Genomic DNA, 21,154 nt, shown 5'->3' with positions numbered 1-21,154 from the left:
GTGTGTGTGTGTGTGTGTGTGTGTGTGTGTGTGTGTGTGTGTGTGTGATGTTTGTTAAAAGCAGAAGGACAAATGATAACTGGCTCAGAATTTCTAGGCAGAATCACTCTAAGTCAGCAGGCAGGAAGCTGAGAAACAACTCAGTTTGCATCCAGAACCTTCAGAAGCCTCAGGAATTGGTAGCACTGGTGCTTTTAGAAGTGAGGGTAAACAAGGGGCAGAAAAGGAGACAGTTGGTTAAAAGTCTATTTACAAAGCAGTAAGGTGCACAGATCCCCTCCTCAACTCTGCACGGATGGGTGAGTGTCCCTCCCTGCCACACCCCTCCCCAGAAGACTGGAGTCTTATTCTCTAAGGAGGACAAAACAGAAGATCTACAGACACCAGACCAGTTGAGTACTCAGGCCAGAGTGCTTGGTTGAAAACAGAAGGATTAACTGAAAATCCCCAACCTCCCTCCCTGACTCTACTCCTAAAATGCTGGCATCCAGGGTAACACTCTTCAGACAGGAGACTGGAAGATCTCCTCTGGGAAACACGATCGGCCTGAGATTCAAATGCCCAGTGACGTACCATAAATGCCCTTGTGCACGTGGTTCCCAGTCTGATTTTTAGCCCCCGTCTAACATCTGGAAACAAACAGCCAAGGATCACAGGACATCTGAGGCAAGTCTCAGATATGAAAGGCAAACTCCAGAACAGACAAACAAAAAAGTAACTTGAAGTAAACAGAAACTATGCAAGGACATGAGAATTACTCCCCATTCTTGTCAAAAACAAACAGAAAACTGCCACTGTTACTTTCAGAGAGGTAACAACAGAGATTACAGCTTAAAACAAGAATAGAATTGTTTCAGGAAGGAAGAAATAACGACGTAGTAGCGTACCATATAGCTCAGCCATAAACAGGATTTACACAATCCAAATGATGTAATCTGCTGTGATATCATCAAAGTATGATGCAGCTATACTAGGAGAAGTGAGCAGTGATGGGCACTAAAACTCTGCCTTAATCTTCCACATGGGAAGGTAACAGCTAATGCTTAAAACTGAAAAAAGAAAAAGATCACATGATGAACAGTAATAGCGAGAGACACGTATGCAAATATGAAAAGAAAAAGTAAAATAAGTGAAAGTGATAGTCTTGAGAATGAGGAAGTAGGACAGCTGGGTGTGGTGCTACGGGATTGATAGGCTGATATTTTTAGTAATGAACTTTGAGAACTGTTTGGCTCTTGAAACTACGTGTATTGAATTTTTATAAAAAATAAAAACCAAATTATAAAAGAGCTTAGGCTCTGGCATCAGCCTGCCTGGATTAGTAACTGGTTCTCATCACTGGCTCCTTGTAAGATGTTGGACAATCTACTTAAGCTCTATGTGACTCGATTTATTTCCTCATATGTTTAGAGGGAATCATAGCAGTACTGCCTGATAGAATTGTTGTTAGAGTGAAATGAAGTAATGCGTGTGAAGCCATGTAACACGGGACCCAGCACGTGGTATGTGCTCAGTAAATGTTACCTACTATTGTTTTCATTATTGTTGCTTTCTCACCCCTAAAGATCTGATTTAATTGGTCTGGGGTGTAGCCTAGGTATAGAGAGTTTGAAAAGTTACCCAGATGACACTAACCCACAGCAAAGGGAAACCAGTGGTCCACAGCCTAGAGGAAGCCAGCTAGGTGAGCAACATAACTATTGCTAAAAAAAGATGATCCCTGGATGCTTCCTTGTCAGTCATCTCCCTCTAGCCCTATACCATCTAGAGGATAAAAAGATGGAGTGTTAACCCCACAGTGTCTCTCATTTTATTAAAGAGTAGTTACCCACCTGGAAAGTTGACTATACACCGAAGTTTTCTAAATTGAACCCATTTGCTCACTGAATTAGATTTGATTTAAGACATAGGAGAATGCTGACCCTGAAATATACTAAGGCTCAAGCTTAAGAATGTAGCAAAAATCTTAAGAGCACACTATTTAAGCATAAAAAACATTATGGAAAATATTAATAACCTCTAAACTTTGGCGGGAGGTGGTTCAACAAGTGGTATCTTTAGAGCACTTAGGTTGAACCAACATCAAAAGCTTAGGGAAAAATTCACTTATGTCAGCTTTAGTGATGTACAGGTCTCCCCCAAATCTCCTGGTTAAAAATTTCCGACACAACTCAAAACTAGCTTAAGCAAAATAAAGGGAATATGTAGGCTCAGAAGGCGGGAAGGGATCAGTGATAGAATGAAGGCAAGAGCAGAGGGAACCAGCTCTGGAAGGCCTGGGAGGCCAGCACTGGAATTTGTGGTGCTTGCTGTGTTCCAGGGTCTCCTGGGGACGTGCAGGACACAGCAATGAAAGCAACAATAAAAACCAGAGAGGTAAATATATAGTGCACAAAAATTAAAAGACAGCCATGTCAGAGGATGGAGAATCGTTCAGGAGCTGAGGAAGCTGATGAGCTCCAAGGAGGAAGGGACAGAGGTTGTAGGGAAAACCACAGTAAGACTTTGGCTTTCCTCTGGGTGAGATGAGAATCCTTTGAAGGGTTTGAGCAGAGCAGTGACAAGGTGTAATTAACGTTTCAAAACACTGTACAGGCAGACAACTAAATGACCTCTTTGCTGCATGGAAAATGGACTGCATCAAGGCAAAGCAGGAGCAGGAGGACAAGGAAAATGCTACTGTCATTTTCCAGGGGAGACACAATGAAGGTTGAACCTAAAGTTGTTATGATGGAGATAAGACTCTGTCACATTATCAGGATCAGGTTCCAGTTCAAAGGTGGAGATGAAAGAACGTGCTGACGGATCCCACCTGGGCTGCTACGAGAGAGCGTCATGTCTGATGCCTTGCTCCCAGGACTCTCTCCCTCCCCAGCCATCCTCAAGCATGTGTCCATCCATCTTCCATCTCTGCCTGTCTCTTGGCTTCACTCTAATTTTCCACGTGGTAGGAGATAGTATGATGTCCAAGAGCCCCAAATCCACACCCTCCCATTTAGCGGCCATGGAAGCTCACTTCCTATTTATATATCAGACCTCACCAAAGCCCTGCCTGAGTCAAGGATCCAACCGTTGTACTAATCACTGTTGTCAGGAAGATGGGATGTAATGGTTGCCCAGACAATGTAATACACACTTGTCTCCATGGCCAGGGCAGCAGGGCAAGTTACTGAAATCGGGAGTTAGGAAAAGCATTCCAGACAAGCAAAAACCAACTGTTACCACAGTCTAAGCACCCCTCCCCCACAACTGAAACCCAAATTATTTTCCCTTTGAGTTTTATCCAACTCCTATGGACCCTGAAGACTCTGCCTTTTCCCTAAACTCAGAGCAGCTTTCAATTTGGGGCACCTACCTCAAAAGAAATATTTTTCTTTTGCTATCAAACAATAAGTACCCAAATTAAAAGTCACAGTGATTTTAAATCTGGCCTCGGTATCTGACTTAGTTTGTCATTCAAAAGCAGGAGGATTAGGGAGGGGGAAGAGAGAAAGTTCATCTCGAATTGCCAGAAAGATCTTTGATTCCAACCCCCCCACCACCCAGTTTAATTACTGAAAGAGATTTTTCTCTCAAATGTTTTCGCAAAGAGCTGCGCAAAGAAGCATTTCCAGTTGGTTCTCTGAGCATCCTGAGATGTTTTAGAGCAAGGCCGGCCTGCATTTTTATCATCCCCGGGCCTTTCTGCACTCTTGGTCAGTTAAGGATTCTTGGCCCCAAACCAGCTCCACCACTAATGTTTGTGTGCTTTGGAAAAACTGCTGAAGAATTGAGGAAACAATCCATGATCTGAAAGAATTTACACATTGTGGTAATGCAGGATTTTGAAAAGCGAGTTTTACAAATGGCAGGGGCCCCTGCGCCCTGTCCACATTAACATCCGGGGACTTTCGTGCAATCAGGGCCTGATCACAGAACCCACCACAGCTGCCATGCTCATCCTTCCCCTGGAACACCTGCTCCCACACTCGCTGAGAAAGAACTGATTTATATTGACAGTTTCTTACCCCAAACAACCCTGGGCTGTTTATAGTACATATCATACACTAGTGAGGTTTTCTTGTTCTCTTTTTTCCCAGACGCCCCTCCAGTTCCTCCTTGCCTGCTTTCATTCTTGTCCGTCTGCCACCTGGAAGCAGCAAATGCAGCCGCCCCTCTTGCTCTTCTGCATACCAGAGGCAACCATAATATTTACTGTGGCAGTGAGAGGCCTTCCTGCTGTCCTCACAGCTCAGATGGTGGTGAGAGACAGGGAGAGCCAAATGCGGAACCAGGGCTCTTTCCCAGAGAAGCGTTCTGCTCTGACCCAAACTCCTGGTGTGAGCCTGTACAGAAGCCCCCCTCCTTGGCCACCTGGGACACGGTAACCAGGGAACTCCGAGAAGTTTCCCAAAAATGGAACAGTGTCCCTCTAGGTGTTCAAGAAAAAGATTGTTTTTTTGGAAGAGAGTTACAGAAGAGATGAAAACATCTGGTTGAATTTGAATTTTGAATTTGAATCTAAAAATAGATTTCATGTACCCCAGAGACAACAAAGATAATATGTTATAGGACAGGAAGAAAATAATATAACTATTTATTTGTAAATATAATGTTTGTGTATGTTTAAAGTAAATATATTAGTACAGAAGGCTAAGTATGTCATTTAAAAATGAATGAATACGCTTAAATTGAAGCTACATGCTCAAATTGTTTTTTATTGCTGAGGGTAGATGATCAAAGGAGTTTGGAAACGATTAAATTAGGAGATACTTATGCTCTTTTCTCACTGAAATTCTGTGGTTCTGTGGTTTTATGTCCTGGGACAAAGTCTGCTGTGGTAGAGCCGATAAAAGGAGGTGAAGGCAGACAACTGTCTGTCCAGGGCTTGCCAGATTCCAGTAGCCTTTCTGCCATCTGAGTCTCTGGGCCCTATCACCACTCCTGGAGAGAGCGAGAGTGTGAGCAGCTCTCGGGGAGGAGGTGAGGGAGGTTTCAGGCCCAGGGCACACGATGGGCCTTGCTGCTGCCCCATGGTGCCATCTGGGGGCTCCCTCCCTTGTGCAGGTTCAATGTCACCAGGCATTGGGACCAGGCTTCTAGTCTTTACAGACTGTGTCACCAAATGGCACCATCTTCTCCTACTTCTGTTTAGGTGGTTCTCTGTCCGATGCAGACCATGTCGTCCAGCTTTAGAATGGAAAAGTCTGTCTCTTGATCATCTGCTCCAAGTCTGACCACTTTGTCGTTCTTTGTTTGGGATTTAATATATGATTTTTAAAATCTTTTCACTTTTCTTTACTCCTTTCCCATTCAACTTTTCTCATGTACTTGTTCATCATTTTCCTTCTTTCTGTTATTCAATTTCACCTTTGTCTTCTCTTATAAGGATCTGTGGCCAAATCCCTTTAGGCAATTCAGATTGCCAGTGCCCCATGCCGTTTGGTAATCATTTTTTAAAGATTGTATATGGAGTCCAAACCTTCACTTCAATTGCTCCCCATTCCCTTCAGTGCATCTAACCTCTCCTGGAAAACCCCCCTGCCTGGAAAATTCCGATTTATTTATTTTTAAACACAGTTTAGATGTCATCTCTTCCAAAAGCCCTCCCTATTCCTTATACACCATTCAAACAAGCTAATCAATCCCTTCATTGTATTTTCTACACACACTTCTTTTTTATAATTGAGATATAATTGACATATATTACATTAGTTTCAGGTATACAACATAATGATTTGATATTTGTGTATATTGTGAAATGGTCACAAGAAGTCTAGTTAACATCCATCACCACACATAGTTACAAATTTTTTTTTCATGTGATGAGAAATTTTTTTTTTTTTTTTTTGCTGCATTGGGCTGCTGTGCTTGGGCTTTCTCTAGTTGCAGCAAGCGGGGGCCACTCTTCTTTGCAGTGTGCGGGCTTCTCATTGTGGTGGCTTCTCTTGTTGAGAAGCATACGCCCTAGGCGCGCAGGCTTCAGTAGTTGTGGCACATGGGCTCAGCAGTTGTGGCTTGCGGGCTCTAGAGCGCAGACTCACTAGTTGTGGCGCAGGACTTAGTTGCTCTGCGGCATGTAGGATCTTCCCAGACCAGGGCTTGAACCCATGTCCCCTGCACTGACAGGTGGATTCTTAATCACTGAGCCACCAGGGAAGCCCTGTGATGAGAACTTTTTTTTTTTTTTTTTTTGCGGTACGCGGGCCTCTCACTGTTGTGGCCTCTCCCGTTGCGGAGCACAGGCTCTGGACGCGCAGGCTCAGCGGCCATGGCTCACGGGCCCAGCCACTCCGCGACATGTGGGATCTTCCCGGACCGGGGCACGAACCCGCGTCCCCTGCATTGGCAGGCGGACTCCCAACCACTGCGCCACCAGGGAAGCCCGAGAACTTTTAAGATGTACTCTCTTAACAACTTTCAAATACACAATATTTAATAATATTATTAATTATATAATATATAATTAATATATAATATTATATAAAAATTATATAATATATAGTTAATAATATATTATTAACTATAGTCACCATGCTGTACATCACACCCCATGAAATATATTTTATAACTGGAAGTTTGTACCTTTTGAGCACCTTCTGCACAAACTCCTTTCACGGCACCAATGACACTTGTCTCCCTTCCTCTGCTAGTCTGTAAACTCATCCAAGGTCAAGGCTGGAGCCCTGCCCAGCAGCTTCTAGCACAGTGCCTGGTACAAAGCAGGCTCTTAAGAAATGGAGTGAATGAAGGGAGAATATCTGAAGCCAACTCCTCTTGGCCTCCCTGTTGATCCACCAGAATGTGGCCAACTGCAGAGGGAACAACAGCAGAGCTAATACTTATTCCATGTGCTTTCAGTGGGAAACCAATGACATATAACTGGCTGAGTAGAGACCACCAGACCAGTTAATCATCCACTCTATTCACGAAGAAGCAGCCCCTTCTCCTACACACGTTGATGAGTATATTCCAGGCTAAAGGACGGCATCTTACTTGCCAGGCTCTAATTGTTAGATTGTTTCTTAAGTTCATTTTCTGTCTTTTAATCACAGTTTATGCATGACTGTTCCTGGACTTTGAGGATTCAGACTTTGCACCAGGAACACTGCCATTTTCTTGTTCCTGGAAATTCACTGGAAATTTTCCAGTCACCAAAAGGTGGAATCTAACTGAAACACAACTTTCCACGAATACAATTTTCTTCTCCAACAAAAAATATCATTTTTTAAAAACAAATCACCAAATTGAAAACAAGAATGCAGTTTACTAACTTTGATGACTAGCTTCATCAGCTGACCCACCATCCACAGCCAGGAAAAATCACATACTTTTTCTTTTGTATCTTTTTATCTGAATTCCACCTGGCTTTCTCTCTCTCTCCCTCTCCCTCTCTCTCTCTCACACACACAGCCTGGACAGTGAAGCTTTCATTCCCAGGCCATGAAATTTTCTGCACCTGTGAGCACTCCGCTCTCAGTGTTATAACCAGGTCTCAGCCCTTTCCACTCAAAGCTCCCTATTAGTAGCTGCCCAGAAACCGACAGAACCCGAGAACCTCCCAGGTCACCCCACCTCTGCCAAAGCATCCCTGCCCCCCAAGTCCCCACTCCCACACTGATACACCCATCCCAACAATGTATCCGTGAAGAAAACTCCTCCCTCAAGGCAGGGCAAGCCCGTACTGTCCTCTAACTTCCCTCTCTGGCTGATGTTATCACAGTCTTAGAAAACTGAACTTAAAGGCACGTATCCGAGTTCTAAGATCCTCAGCTACCTGAGAACTATGAGACCTTGGATGATTCACTGAGTCTCTGCGGGTCACAATGAAATTTAGCAAACTTGCATGTCCCCCCGGGTCTTTTTCCTTCTTTTTGTCTGATCTGTCCACTCTCCGATCTCTCTGCTTCTACATAAGGTCATCGTAAGGACAGACAAGACAATGTTTGTGAAATGCCTTAAATTTCTATGAAGGAGGTTTATAAATTCAAAATATTATTGCTTTTGGAGATGCTATTTTTAGTCCTGTGTGAACACTGTTAACATATCTTTATAGATAAATAGAGTTCCTGGTTGGATGGTGGTGATGGTGGCACAATGATATGAATGTACTTAAATGCCCCTGAAATGAACTCTTTACAGTGGTTAAGATGGTAATTTTTTTTAAGATGGTAAATTTTATGTTATGAGTATTTGACCACAATTTTTAAAATAAATATATAGTCAACAACAACAACAAAATCTTTGTATTACCTGATTGTTTAGAAAGCAGGTTTCCTGGCATCCACCTGCTCTGTGTCCCCTTTTGCTTACTTGCGTCTGCTTGCCCTCTGATCTGTGATGGAATCTCACAAAGCATGGGAGGGGACTTGAAGATCGGTGGTCCATCTCACCCCTTCATCCGACATTACATATGAGAAATGAGGCCCATCTGAACAAAAAGATCAACTCTAATTTAAAGTTCCTCCCTCCTACACTGTTGGTGGGAATATAAGTTGGTGCAGCCACTATGGAAAACAGTATGAGGTTCCTCAGAAAACTAAAAATAGAGTTGCCATATGATCCAGCAATCCCACTGGGATATATATCCGGGCATATATCCGGGCATATATCTGGACAAAACTATAATTCAAAAAGATACATGCACCCCTGTGTTCATAGCAGCACTATTCACAATAGCCAGGACATGGAAACAACCTAAATGTCCATCAACAGATATGAACGGATAAAGAAGATGTGGTACTATATACAATGGAATACTACTGAGCCATAAAAAAGAATGAAATAAGGCCATTTGCAGCAATATGGATGCAGATTATCATACTAAGTGAAGTCAGAAAGAGAAAGACAAATGCCATATGATATTACTCGTATGTGGAATCTAAAATATGACACAAATGAACCTATCTACAAAACAGAAACAGAATCACAGACATAGAGAACAGACTTGTGGTTGCCAAGGGGCAGTGGGCTGGGGGAGGGATGGAGTGGTAGGCTGGGGTTAGCAGATGTAAGCTATTATACGTGGAATGGATAAACAACAATGTCCTCCTGTACAGAACAGAGAACTATATCAGTATCCTATGATAAACCATAATGGAAAAGAATATAAAAAAAGAATGTGTGTGTGTGTATATATATATATAACTGAATATATATATGTATAACTGAATCACTTTTCTGTACAGCAGAAATTAATACAACATTGTAAATCAACTATAATTCAATAAAAAAAATATATGGAAGAACAATTTAAGGTTCCTAATTTCAGGTCAGATTCTGTTTACCTGGGGGAAAGTAGCACATCTGTCTATAACCATAATATTAGTAACTATCATAATAAAAAGCTGTAAGGACAATCTCCTTCCGCACACCCGCTCCCTGGGGCCCTGGGAGAAAGGCTACAGAAAGTGGAGCCCAGTGCACATCTCTCTGGCCTCCTCTGGGCAGGGGACACCCCCGAGGCTACTGCTCCAGGACCAACAGGCAAGGGGACACACACTGGAGTGTGTCTGATTCCCGTCCTCCTCCCCCTCAGGTTTTAGGTGACCAGCTTTCGATCTAGTACTGACTCAGACAACTGAACGCCAGGTTTCACCAGAGAATGGACATTTTACAAGTGGGTTATAAACTGTCGTTAGGCAGCTCTCAGACAGGTTGACATAAGCCCCCGCTACCTCGGCTGAGTGGCACCTCAGCTACTCAACCTGCGCCTTTGGAAGATGCTCTCCCTGGATACAGGTCTGCTGAACATATGATGTGATCACCAGGCAGGGCAGAGTCCCGGGAAAGGAAGCACAATTGTGTTAGTCACAGAGACACTGTGAGAAAGTAAGAGTGGGAGGGACCTTAGCCATATGGTGAAACCCCTCATTTCATAGATAAAGATCTGAGGACAGAGGCACTAGGGGCGGGGCCAGCAACCTGTCCAAGGCTGTCCACTCAGCGGCGTCTGGGAGTGGAGGCCAGACCATTTACCAGCTGGGATCCAGTGCTCTTTCTGCCACCCTAGTCCATCTGTGCCAGGGAGGCAGAAGGGTAGGGGGAAAAGCATGGACTTTGGAGCCAGGCCCAGCCACACATCCCATCTCTCCTTTAATGGCCCTAAGGCTTTGGGCAAGTCATACTCTCTGAGCCTCAGTTTCCTCATCTATAAAATGGGCATAATGATTCTCATCTTTGAAGGTTGGCGTGAAGGTTAAGTTAAAAGATGTGTGTGAAGTGCCAGCACAGTTCCTGGCAGAATAAGTGCCCTCACAAACAGTAGCTGTGATTTATTACTGTTCTTTGGGCCACCACGGTTCTCTGAGCACAATGGGGCAGGATTCCAAATGCGCTGTGGGTCCTGCTTGTTGGATGAGGGCAGGCCTAGAGCACAGAGGGAGGACTCCAAGGTGGAATGGAGGGGTACACAGGAGGAAGGGTGCCCCGGCTAGCTGGTGTGCCAGGAGGTCTGAGGGACTCCATGGAGCTGGCTGGCGCATGCCCAGGACACTGTGTTCCTTGGGATTACCAGACACCCACAAATAATTAGATGGCTTTCCCCAAAATCAACAAGATCAGCAAAGAATAAAGCCCTTACATTTCCAGGCTAGAAAAAAAAAAGAGGCTGCCTCCCATCGGCTGGCTTGAGAGAGTGGGGCAAATTAATTCGGATGTGCCCTCCAAGCACACATAAATGAGGGTTCACAGAGCTCCCAGGGGTACACAAGGAATGCTGAATGGCTTAGTTGTCTCCAGACATAGTAACAGAATATCCATCAAAGCCAGTGGTCCTCAAAGCGAGGTCCTTGGCCCTTTGAAATGCAGCATCTCTAGCCGCCACCCTGACGTACTGAATCCTCTGAAGATGGGCTCCAGGAGATTCTACCAAGCCCTCCAGGCCATTCTTAGGCGCGTGCAATTTGAGAACTGCTTGCCTGCGCCATTTCTCCTGATTTCTTGACTGACAGCACAGGAGCGGCTATCGATCTTGGCTGCACAGAAGCAGTCCGCTGCCAACGCTACAACCCAGAGCAATTAAATCAGAATCTCTGGGATTGGACCCCGGCACCAGGTCTTTTAAGGCTCCCCAGGTAATTTCAATGTGCAGCCAAGCCTGAGACCCACTGATTTGGAGCAAGAATTTGAATGAAGCAGTAAGTCATTCATAGCATTTGTGTGTGAGCGTATCAATCAACTCAGAATGCTGGGAATTACCATCTTTTCCTTTGCTCAGAGTTTTTGTGTTTGTTTTTCCCACCACTACTTCCTCGATCGTCCTCTGCAGGTTCTGCACCCCCAAGAGAAGTTCTGAAGACACTTGTCCCCCCACCCATTCACCCACCGCTACCACCATCCAATTGTTAACGTTACTGAAATCACTGACTCAAGCTAAGATGTAAGAAAAGGCTCCATTCATTCTAGGTTCTTAGGATCCAGTGTGAATCTGCAAATTGAAGACAATTATGTTTCTGTTATATGTGTGTTTCTTCTGTGTGGGATTTATCTACAGTGTTCCTATTATGTTCATGCATTTTATTCAGCTTTTGGTCCAGATCAGCACCAAAGCAGGCTAATAAGGCCTGGTTTATGTTTTGTTTAGCCTTTGAAACATGCAAGCATCTCACCTGCTAATTGGAGACAGTGGATGGGCCCCAGCACAGTGTTTCCTCAGCTGGGGGAGGGTAGAGAGGAAAAAATAAAAATAACTTTTTTCCCCTAGTATCCTGTGAACTGTACTGCAAGAAAGCTGGTGAGTCGCTTTAAATGACACTTTCAGGTTCTAATAAAAATATGTTTTAAGGGCTTCCCTGGTGGCACAATGGTTGTGAATCTGCCTGCTAATGCAGGGGACACGGGTTCGAGCCCTGGTCTGGGAGGATCCCACATGTCGCGGAGCAACTAGGCCCGTGAGCCACAACTACTGAGCCTGTGCGTCTGGAGCCTGTGCTCCGCAACAAGAGAGGCCGCAATAGTGAGAGGCCCGCGCACCGCGATGAAGAGTGGCCCCCGCTTGCCACAACTAGAGAAAGCTCTCGCACAGAAACGAAGACCCAACACAGCAAAAATAAATAAATTAATTAATAAACTCCTACCCCCAACATCTTCTTTAAAAAAAAAAAAAGGCCACCTATTGTGTGATTCTATTTTATATATATATATATATGTTTTAAAATGGAGCAATAGGATAGTTTACCTAAGATGTCATCATAAAGGCTAGGCTTACACTTTTAGCTTCAGATCAATTACTTCGAAGTTTTAGAAATCTTCAAGAAGCCCAATTTAGAAATGTGTCCAGTTCCTGGAGTTAACAATCTTACTCTGCCGATGTAACTCAAATGTTCTTTCTCAGGGGCTCCCTAGGGTGTCATCTTCCACAAAGTCTCCAGGAGTTCTGAAACTATTCTATTTAAAGAGAAATGGATATTTAATATACTTGTTCATGTTTCTCTGCACATATCAGGCTGACCAAACATCCTGATCACTCTGGAACTTTCCCGTTTTAGCACTAAAAGTCCCATATTCACCTTCCACTGGGCAACTGGGACAATTGGTCACCCTATATTCTGCCCAGATCTCCTTGCTCACCATCACTTTATAAATCCTCTCCTTCCGTGGGACTCATGCACTGCCTCATCTTAAACCATCAGCACATGTGCTTAGAACACACACACACCTGGTTCCTTCCTCACAATGCGAATGCAGATACATTCATTTATTCTTCCAGAATTTCTACTTCCCATTTTTCCCATGGCCATCACCACCCTCTCTCTCCACAGGGATGATTCCAGAAACATCTTGTTCTTTTTAATCACACCACCAGGGCAAATGCGAAGACGAAAGGAAAGTGATTCCTGTGTTTCAGAGCTCAAACTAGATGAAAGAGTACATCATAAAAGTTAACGAGTGCCTTTTTTCAATGGCGTAAATCTTTATTGCATCTCCATTCATTGCTGGATACCGACCTGCACCGAGTCCACAGTAAGCAAGCTAATAAGTGAGACAAACGTGCTCTCTTCACTCAGTAAGACTCCCTGGCATCCTAGATTTCCTTGTTCCTTGGCTTTCCATTGAACTGGGCAAATGCATCTTTGGTTTTTGCTATTCCTTATCTTGGGCTGCCAGTAGCAACTGACTGAATCCACTGCCAATTTGTTCTTTCTAACTTCAGTGCTGCTCCAAAGTTATTATAATAAACTCAATTAATTTCTCATAGTGGTTCTAAGTTCTGTCCACAATGAAGTTCTTTCACCCACCCACCATGTAGTGCATGACTCTGTCATCTACCTTCCTGGGTTCAACATCATGGGATGGAGTTCCAGCTACCGTTCACCTCCTACCTTAAATTCTCCCAGGCTCATCGTGGTCATTTTCTCTTGCCCTGTTGTCTTAAATAAGGAAATGTATTTTATTCTCTCTGAGACTTCTTCCTTTACCCTCTATCACTTCCTCTTTTAACATGCTTCTTCCATCAGTACCCATCAGATGTATTTTTCTGCCTTTTGATTTCTCTTTAACATACAAATATGCTTAAATCACAATTACTCTCAAGAAAAAAAGAGGTGATCTGACTCCACTGAAACTGTGGAATTCCCACACCTTTCCCTCTTTTGACCACACCTGCCATCCATTTCTCCCACCCATTTCTCAACCCTGTGCTGTCTGTGTTTTGCTCCTGCTAAACTGAAATTTTCTTTCAAGTGGTACCAATAAACTACCTGTTAAAATGTGATGTCTCTTCTGAGTTCTCATCCATCCAGCCTCTTGGCATCATTTGAGGGTGTTGTTGGGATTATCCTCTTTGACGTCTCTCATGTTATATACCCTGACTCTCCTGTCCTCTCACTGGACCACATCACCTCCCGTTGCCTATTCTTCCTCCTGTGCCTCTTCCAGTCTCACTCTGGACCCCATCCAGCATGGGCTTCAGCTATAGCTCCATTCTGTTGACCACACATCTGTATCCCCACCTCTGAACTCTCTCCTGAGTTTTCTCTCCTTATTTCTAAACACCTAATGAGCAGTTCCACATGGCAAAATCCAAAGATCCTCAAACTCAATACATCCAAGTTCATAATCATCCCTCAAACCTGTCTCCCTGCGTTTTCTGTCTTAGTCTCCGAGTCTATCCTACTAGAAACTCCTGCATCAATCTTTACTTTTTTCTAGTCCACACTTCCAAGCATTTGCTAAATAACATCATGCTATGTTCACCATCAGAACTTTTTATTACAAATAGCAGAATCAAAACTCAAATTAAACAAGAAAAAGAAATGTATTAGCTCATGGAACCAAACCATAAAATGGATGGATTCATGTGAATGGTACCAGATTTCTCTCTCCACCTCTCATCTCAGCTTTTGTTTTTGTTTGCCCTCATTCTTGCAGGCTCCTTCATGTGGAAGGGGCCATGGCCACTAGCAGCCCTGAAGGCACATCCCATTAACAATAATGAGAAGAGACACTTAATCTATATCAGGCACAATTCTAGGCACTTCAGAGCCCGTGAGGCAAGAAAGAGAAAACATATTCTCCACATCAAATGTAGAAGAGCCATAGACAAGCTCTAAACTGGGCCAGCTTGGGTCATGTACCCACCTGCTGGAGAAACCACTGGGTCTAGAACCATGAAGTAGAGTAACAAGCAGAGTTTGGATCATCCATCAGCCCCTGACCTTGAGTGTTTCAAGTAGGAGGGGTCTGATGAACCACAGCAGGTGGGAAAAAATGCAGGGTTAGACTTTGGGGCGAGAAATGGATATGCAGAAACTCAACAGTGCTAATTCACGTTCACGGGTCTTTGCATCACCTTATGAAAACGAAGCCCATCAGGAATTGTATCTGAATAGATGCCCTACCCTCCAAAAAAAAAAAAAAAAAAGTACAGAAGAAAATCAAGACATTCCTCAGAAAACAGTTTTAAGAATACACTAGGGCTTCCCTGGTGGCGCAGTGGTTAAGAATCCGCCTGCTAATGCAGGGGACGCGGGTTCGAGCCCTGGTCTGGGAAGATCCCACATGCTGCAGAGCAACTAAGCCCGTGCGCCACAACTACTAAGCCTGCGCTCTAGAGCCTGCGTGCCACAACTACTGAAGCCTGCGCACCTAGACCCCATGCTCTGCAACAAGAGAAGCCACTGCAATGAGAAGCCCACGCACCGCAATGAAGAGCAGACCTGGCTCACCGCAACTAGGGAAAGCCCATGCACAGCAACGAAGACCCAATGCAGTCAAAACTATAAATAAATAAAAAATAAAAAAAGAATACACTAAAACCACAAAGAATGGGTCATCAAAGCTCAAAAATGTATGCCGAGAGTTCTTAGCCTCTGCAAGCATAGAATATCTTTTTTTTTTTTTAAGTCTCAAACTTCTAAATAATAGTGGTTTTAATGATAAAAAGCATAATGATGAGACAGGATGGCACGCCCTTGCATAACGTTACCTGTTCAGCCTGCAGGTGCTGTTTCATCTCTTGCACTGACTTCAAGGCCCCAGGGAGGTCTGCAGTCATGGGTGACATTAGCTCTTCTTTCTCATAGAACTTCAGAAGGAGTTCTACCTGGAAAATTTCCAGAGGGGGTATTGAAATTGAAGCCATAAGAATCTCTATAATGTACCTGTAGTTTAACTTTCCAGTGTCCCTTTTTAAGATAAATAGTTGGAAAATATACCCTGAGATAACTGCACAAGTGAACTTGACATTGTTTTAGACCCCATAACAACTGCATCTACAGGCTGGCACTAACTGTCATGGATGGTGAACTCTATTTTTTTTGTTTCTACATCTACAGTTCCTCAGTTTATTGATTTCTCATTCATCAGAAGATTTATAAGCGTAATGAAGCCTAAATGGAGCACACATGAATATGAATTTTGTGGTGTGTATAAATTAAGTCTCCCGCTGCAACATTTGGGGAAGATATTTCTCCTAGGAATGAATGTTGCCACCCGACAGGTGTGTAATAAGATGCTATTTTCATCCTCCATCATCTAAGGTTTTGAATGTAACTGGAAACATTCTTGGAGGCAGGGGAGGGAGATGCCCTGAGTCATTGTGAAAACCATTATTCTGCATCATGCTCAGCTGGACGTGGGAATGAATTAAAACAAATGTTCAAGAATGTTCTATTTCCAGATGAAGCTATTTCATCTGTTATCTTTTTCTCTTGCACTTAAATGTGACTAAAAGATCTTCCAAAATGAAATGCAGCCTTGTATGAAATCAAATTGATTTCTCTTATTTGTAATTTACCAGAGAATATTTGTCCTGAGTATTATTAGGCAGCAAAGCTATTCTATTTATTTTTAAAAAAAAGAAAAAGGAAAAAAACATTTGGAGTTGATGTTAAAAAGAAAGCTATACATTGTGTTCTACATTTGAAATTCCACAAACTGTTAATAAACTGGATTTTTCCTGTAAAGAGAGGCATGCATCCTTTTGCCTCATTTCACCAGGCTCAGTGTTCACTTTTGCCATCCCCAGCACCCCTTGTTCAGTCAAATGTGTATGAAGTCCAAACCCATCTAAGAAATGCCCTGCTCCAGCCAGGATCAAACAGAATGCTTCTGGAATGGAACATCAGCAGAGCTGCTCCCTTTGTTCACTTTTTTCCCTTCACGTTTTTTATTGTTAGCAGTGACTACATTTCAGAAACAAAGCCACCTGCTTTCAAACACAAATGAGGGAAGGCTGTGTCTGTGTGTTTGTACGTGTGTGTGCAAATGCTGGGATGGGGGGCACGGATGTGTGTGTGTGTTCCCTCAAAGAAGGAGTTATTTATGTGTCTGACCTGTCTTCAGGCACTTATAAAATATTCAGCAGGCTAGAATGAACCTCTCCGGAGGGTGCTGAGGCCCAGATGGACATGTTAGGGGGTAAGGCTCAGGAGTAATGCTGGGAAGGCACTTGTGCTGAGATGCTCCTAGCCTGGCAGAGCCAGCATTCACCTGAGGGGCCAGGAGAGCCTTGACTCCTTATCTGTGAAAATCAGGGCACCTGACGTTGCCTTTGGGAGCCTTGGTTTTCTCATCTGTAAAATGAAAAGTCTGAACTATGTTGGGGGTCTCCATTCTTGGCTGCACAGTAGCCTCGCTTGATTTTCTTACTTTTAATAATGATGCAAGGGCCTTACCCCAGACCACTTGAATTAAACCTCCAGGGATGGAATCCACAAACAAATATTTTTTTAAGCTCCCAGGTGCGTCTAGGTGCAGCCAGGGTGGTGAACTGCGGCTGGGTGATCACCAAAATCTCTCCAGCGCAGGTTCTGCAGGACTTGCTCCTGTCAGATCAGGTGTCTGTTGGGTCAGCTCTCTGTCCTCAGTGGTCCACCCTGCCCAGCCATGCTCCATCCCATGGAACATTCCAGATGCATAAGTCATCAGGGCCAAAGCTCCAACAGGATCTGTGGAAACAGTCAACATCATTAACTGGACTACCCAATCTAAAGAGTGAGGATTTGGGGGGGGGTGGGGAGGGAAGGACTGTTTAAAGGGAATCGTAGTGGTTCCTAAGAAACCTGTGGGACAGCATCAAAGCTACTGGGAACTCTGCACAGTGAGCTCATTTCCCTGTTCACACCCACCTACGATGTCTCTGCAGCCCAGCGTGTGCTGCAAAGATAAACAAAATTAATCAATAGCAAGAGCTGCATTTTGTTTTGTTTTGTTTTCAAAATTTTTTTTTTTTTTGACATGGACCCATTTTGAAGTCTTTATTGAACTTGTTACAACATTGCTTCTGTTTTATGTTTTGATTATTTTGGCCACGGGCCATGTGGGATCTGAGCTCCCTGACCAGGGATCCAACCCGCACCGCCTGCATGCTTTTGATCTTGCAGTCAAGTCACATAGTTTCCTTTTCCAGGACAGTGCCACACTTCCCTCTGCCCTGTTCTCTTGTCTCTCCGAGCTTTTTCCCTCTTACTCCTGTTTAACCCATCCATCCCCTTGCCCAGTCATCCACAGATCTGCTCCCCACCCTGCCTTGTGCCGCCCCCGCCAACCCTCTGCATGATTTTATTTATTTTTTGTCATTTCCCATTCACCCTACTTTGTATGCTCTCACCCTCCCTTCCCACTTCTTCCCTTTCCCAACAAGGTCGCTGGGCCACCAATGGCTGTGAGGATGTGAAAATCTGAGTCACAGGCATGAATAATGAATTGGAAGAGGCAGACTGAAGCCAGTCGGAACTGAGACAGTATTTCCGAAATGCAGCCAAATGACTTAGCAAGAGGCGGGATGGAGTTACTGCAATCCCTGGAAGCCCCGGACACACTGGTAATTATGAAAATGCAGTTTTGATAAAGTACAAATCTGCAATTGTCCTAAGGCTGACAGAAGTGTCATACCCTGCTCTGGGCTGAAACTGGGAGTTCTGGAAGGTGCAGGGACACTTGCCGACCCCATTGCACTGAGGGACTAGTGCAGTCACTGGCGAGATGGCCTGTTTCCTCATTCCAAGAATAGCACCTCCACCCTGGGTTGGGGGCAGCTACACAAGGATGGCTAGAGGGTGTGGTACTGGAAGCTCCCACCCGGCAGCAAGGTCAGGGAAGTGGGCGATCTGGATCTTGAGGTTGCCGGAGGGGGAACAGGCAGGAGTCTGGACGCCAAGGAGAGTTGTCTGCTGCTCTTCTAACTCATCAGAAACCAGACCAAGTACCAGCCCTCAGATCTCAGGTGTCTGATCCTGCACTGTTCCCAGTTAGTCGGAAACCTCCTTTGGACCTTCTTTTACAAGCAAGACTTGCAAGACTTGGTGATGGGTCTGTGGAGCCAGTGGTCCAATCTGGGGACCTGCTGGAGCTGGTTGGTGAATGAGGGTCTGCAGACAATCTTAACTAACATTCTGGCCACCCCTCGAGTTCTCTCCCATTTGCCCCAGACACGTCTTTGTGAAATATAAACCTGGCTATAGCGCCATCTGCCCAGAAACCTGTCAGCAGCTACTCACTGGCTCCAGAACTGAGGCTAAACTGCTGATAATAAGCTCCAAGGCCCTCTGTGACTTGGCCCAAACTTCCACCTCCGACTTCACATCTCCACTCGGTGACTTGACCCGACAGTGCAGAGATGCCGAATGCTTTGTGCTCCGTGCCCTCTGCCGCTCCTTCCCTGCACGCCTGTGATGCGGCTGTGTCCCCTGCATCTCTGTCTCCTTCACGAACACCCATTTATCCTCCCAAGACCCAGCGTAGGAGCCCTGTTTGCTAGGAATTGCTCTGGAGCTCTCAGATTGGACAAACTCCCCTCCCCAGCTTGTGCTCCCACCTTACCTACTGTCTGCTTAACGTGTAAAGGTCTTTGTGAGCCCGGAATGTGTTACCCGGCCCAAGCACGCTCGCTGCACGACAGGCCAGTAAGTCGAGAGACAAGTTGTTGAGGCGAGGAGTAATGACTTTGACGGGAAAGCTAGCCGACTGAGAAAATAGCTGACTAGTGTCTCAAAAAACCATCTTCCCTCAGTCCAAATTCGGGTCTTTTACACAGAGAAAGGGGAGGGGGAGGAGCTCACTGCGATGCCAACTAATGGCTGAGCGGGACTGCTAAGGCTCGCTCACTAACCAACGGTTACTCGCTAAGGGTCCTTCCCTAATGGTAGCTCGCTAACGGTGAGTGGGACCGCTAACAGTGGCTCCTTGACACTTGCTCGCTAAGGGCCGCTCGCTTGGCTCGCTTGGGGGGAGGAGCCCCCTGCGAGGCCGACCAACGGCTGAGCAGGACTGTTAACGGTCACTCCCTAACGGTCAGTTGCTTGGGGGGAGGGGCCCCCTACGAGGCCGACCAACGGCTGAGCAGGACTGTTAACGGTCACTCCCTAATGGTCGGTCCCTAAGGGCCACTCACTAAGGGTCAGTTGCTTGGGGGAGGGGCCCCCTGCAAGGCCGACCAACGGCCGAACAGGACTGTTAAGGGTCACTCCCTAACGGTCAGTTGCTTGGGGGAGGGGCCCACTGCGAGGCTGACCAACGGCTGAGCAGGACTGTTAACGGTCACTCCCTAACGGTCAGTTGCTTGGGGGAGGGGCCCACTGCGAGGCTGACCAACGGCTGAGCAGGACTGTTAACGGTCAGTTGCTTGGGGGAGGGGCCCACTGCGAGGCCGACCAGCGGCGGAGCAGGACTGTTAACGGTCACTCCCTAACGGTTGGTCCCTAAGGGTCTCTCACTAACGGTCAGTTGCTTGGGGGAGGGGCCCCCTGCGAGGCCGACCAATGGCTGAGCGGGACCACTACGGGTGGCTCGCTAACAGCCATGTGCCTGCCCCGCCCCTATTACAAATGGACACTCTGGGGGCAGAGACCCCCTCTCATTCACCCAGGAACGTTCCCTGCATCCAACACAATGCCTAGAATAGAGTAGACATCCATTAATGCTGTGTAGAGAATCCTGGCTGGAACAGAACAGGAAGCTAGGATTACAGTACTCCCATCTTACGGGTATGGATGTTCCCACAGTCCCTGCCTTGGATAGAGGTCCAGCCCTCGGAGCAATGCTCCCCTTCCCCATCCCTCCCAGTGGAGAGCTCCCAGCGCCTGCTCATCTCCCTCCCCCAGCCTGACGTGTTGTGACTGTGATCTCAGGGGTCCACTGCTCCCCAGTTCCCTGTCTCTTCTCAGTGTGTGCAGCCTTGACGGGCAGAGGAGATGCACCCTGCTGACTCAGATATTGAACTAAATCTTTCAAGCCAAAACTTCGTTCACTTTCCCCGAATGAGGACAACGACTGAGTCACGAAGGAATAGGTAGAATAGGTATAAGTCTCTGCAAATTCAAATGTGCTGAAAAGCAATCTTGAATTTTTCATAACTCGATTTAATTTTTATTTCAAGTTCCATTTTTTTCCTGAGATGGCGGGGTGAGTCTCCCCTCTGTTTTCCCGAGTGTGGCATCTGAGCTCCAGGGGGTTAACGTGGTGTCGGGGTGAGGGCAGACCTGGTCTTCATCCTCAGTGTCGTCTATTCATCCTGGTTCCTGCTGGGAAGCACCATCTCATGTCACACACTGTCCGCCCGGGTGGTCGCTGGGGCTGCCTCATTCCCGTACTCTGCCACGCTTGGGGACCAAGAAGTCATGTTGGGGTCATGATGGGGCCCGGAGAACTCTATAAGGCCACATCTGCCAAGTCACAGTATAGAGTCATTGTCACTTCCCCAGAACATTAAAGAAACAGGACGTGGGCTCACTCT

At 45.5% G+C, this 21,154-nt stretch overlaps 1 long non-coding RNA gene across 1 annotated transcript in view; it reads right to left on the bottom strand.

Moving 5' to 3' along the window:
* The window catches only part of LOC113628811 (uncharacterized), a 169,887-nt gene that overhangs the window by 108,787 nt on the left and 39,946 nt on the right, over nucleotides 1–21,154 (bottom strand). Inside the window, exons 4-5 of the long non-coding RNA XR_003436255.1 lie at nucleotides 17,097–17,369; nucleotides 15,407–15,523 (exon numbers count right to left, since the gene is read on the bottom strand). This is a non-coding gene — a long non-coding RNA (uncharacterized LOC113628811). The remainder of the gene's footprint in view (nucleotides 1–15,406; nucleotides 15,524–17,096; nucleotides 17,370–21,154) is intronic.

Source organism: Aethalodelphis obliquidens, unplaced genomic scaffold (genome assembly GCF_003676395.1).
Source record: "Aethalodelphis obliquidens isolate GAN/ISIS:26980383/991018 unplaced genomic scaffold, ASM367639v1 scaffold25, whole genome shotgun sequence".
Lineage (NCBI taxonomy): Eukaryota > Metazoa > Chordata > Mammalia > Artiodactyla > Delphinidae > Aethalodelphis > Aethalodelphis obliquidens.
The sequence above is the reverse complement of the archived record's forward strand: the minus strand, read 5'-3'. Positions and strand labels throughout refer to the sequence as shown.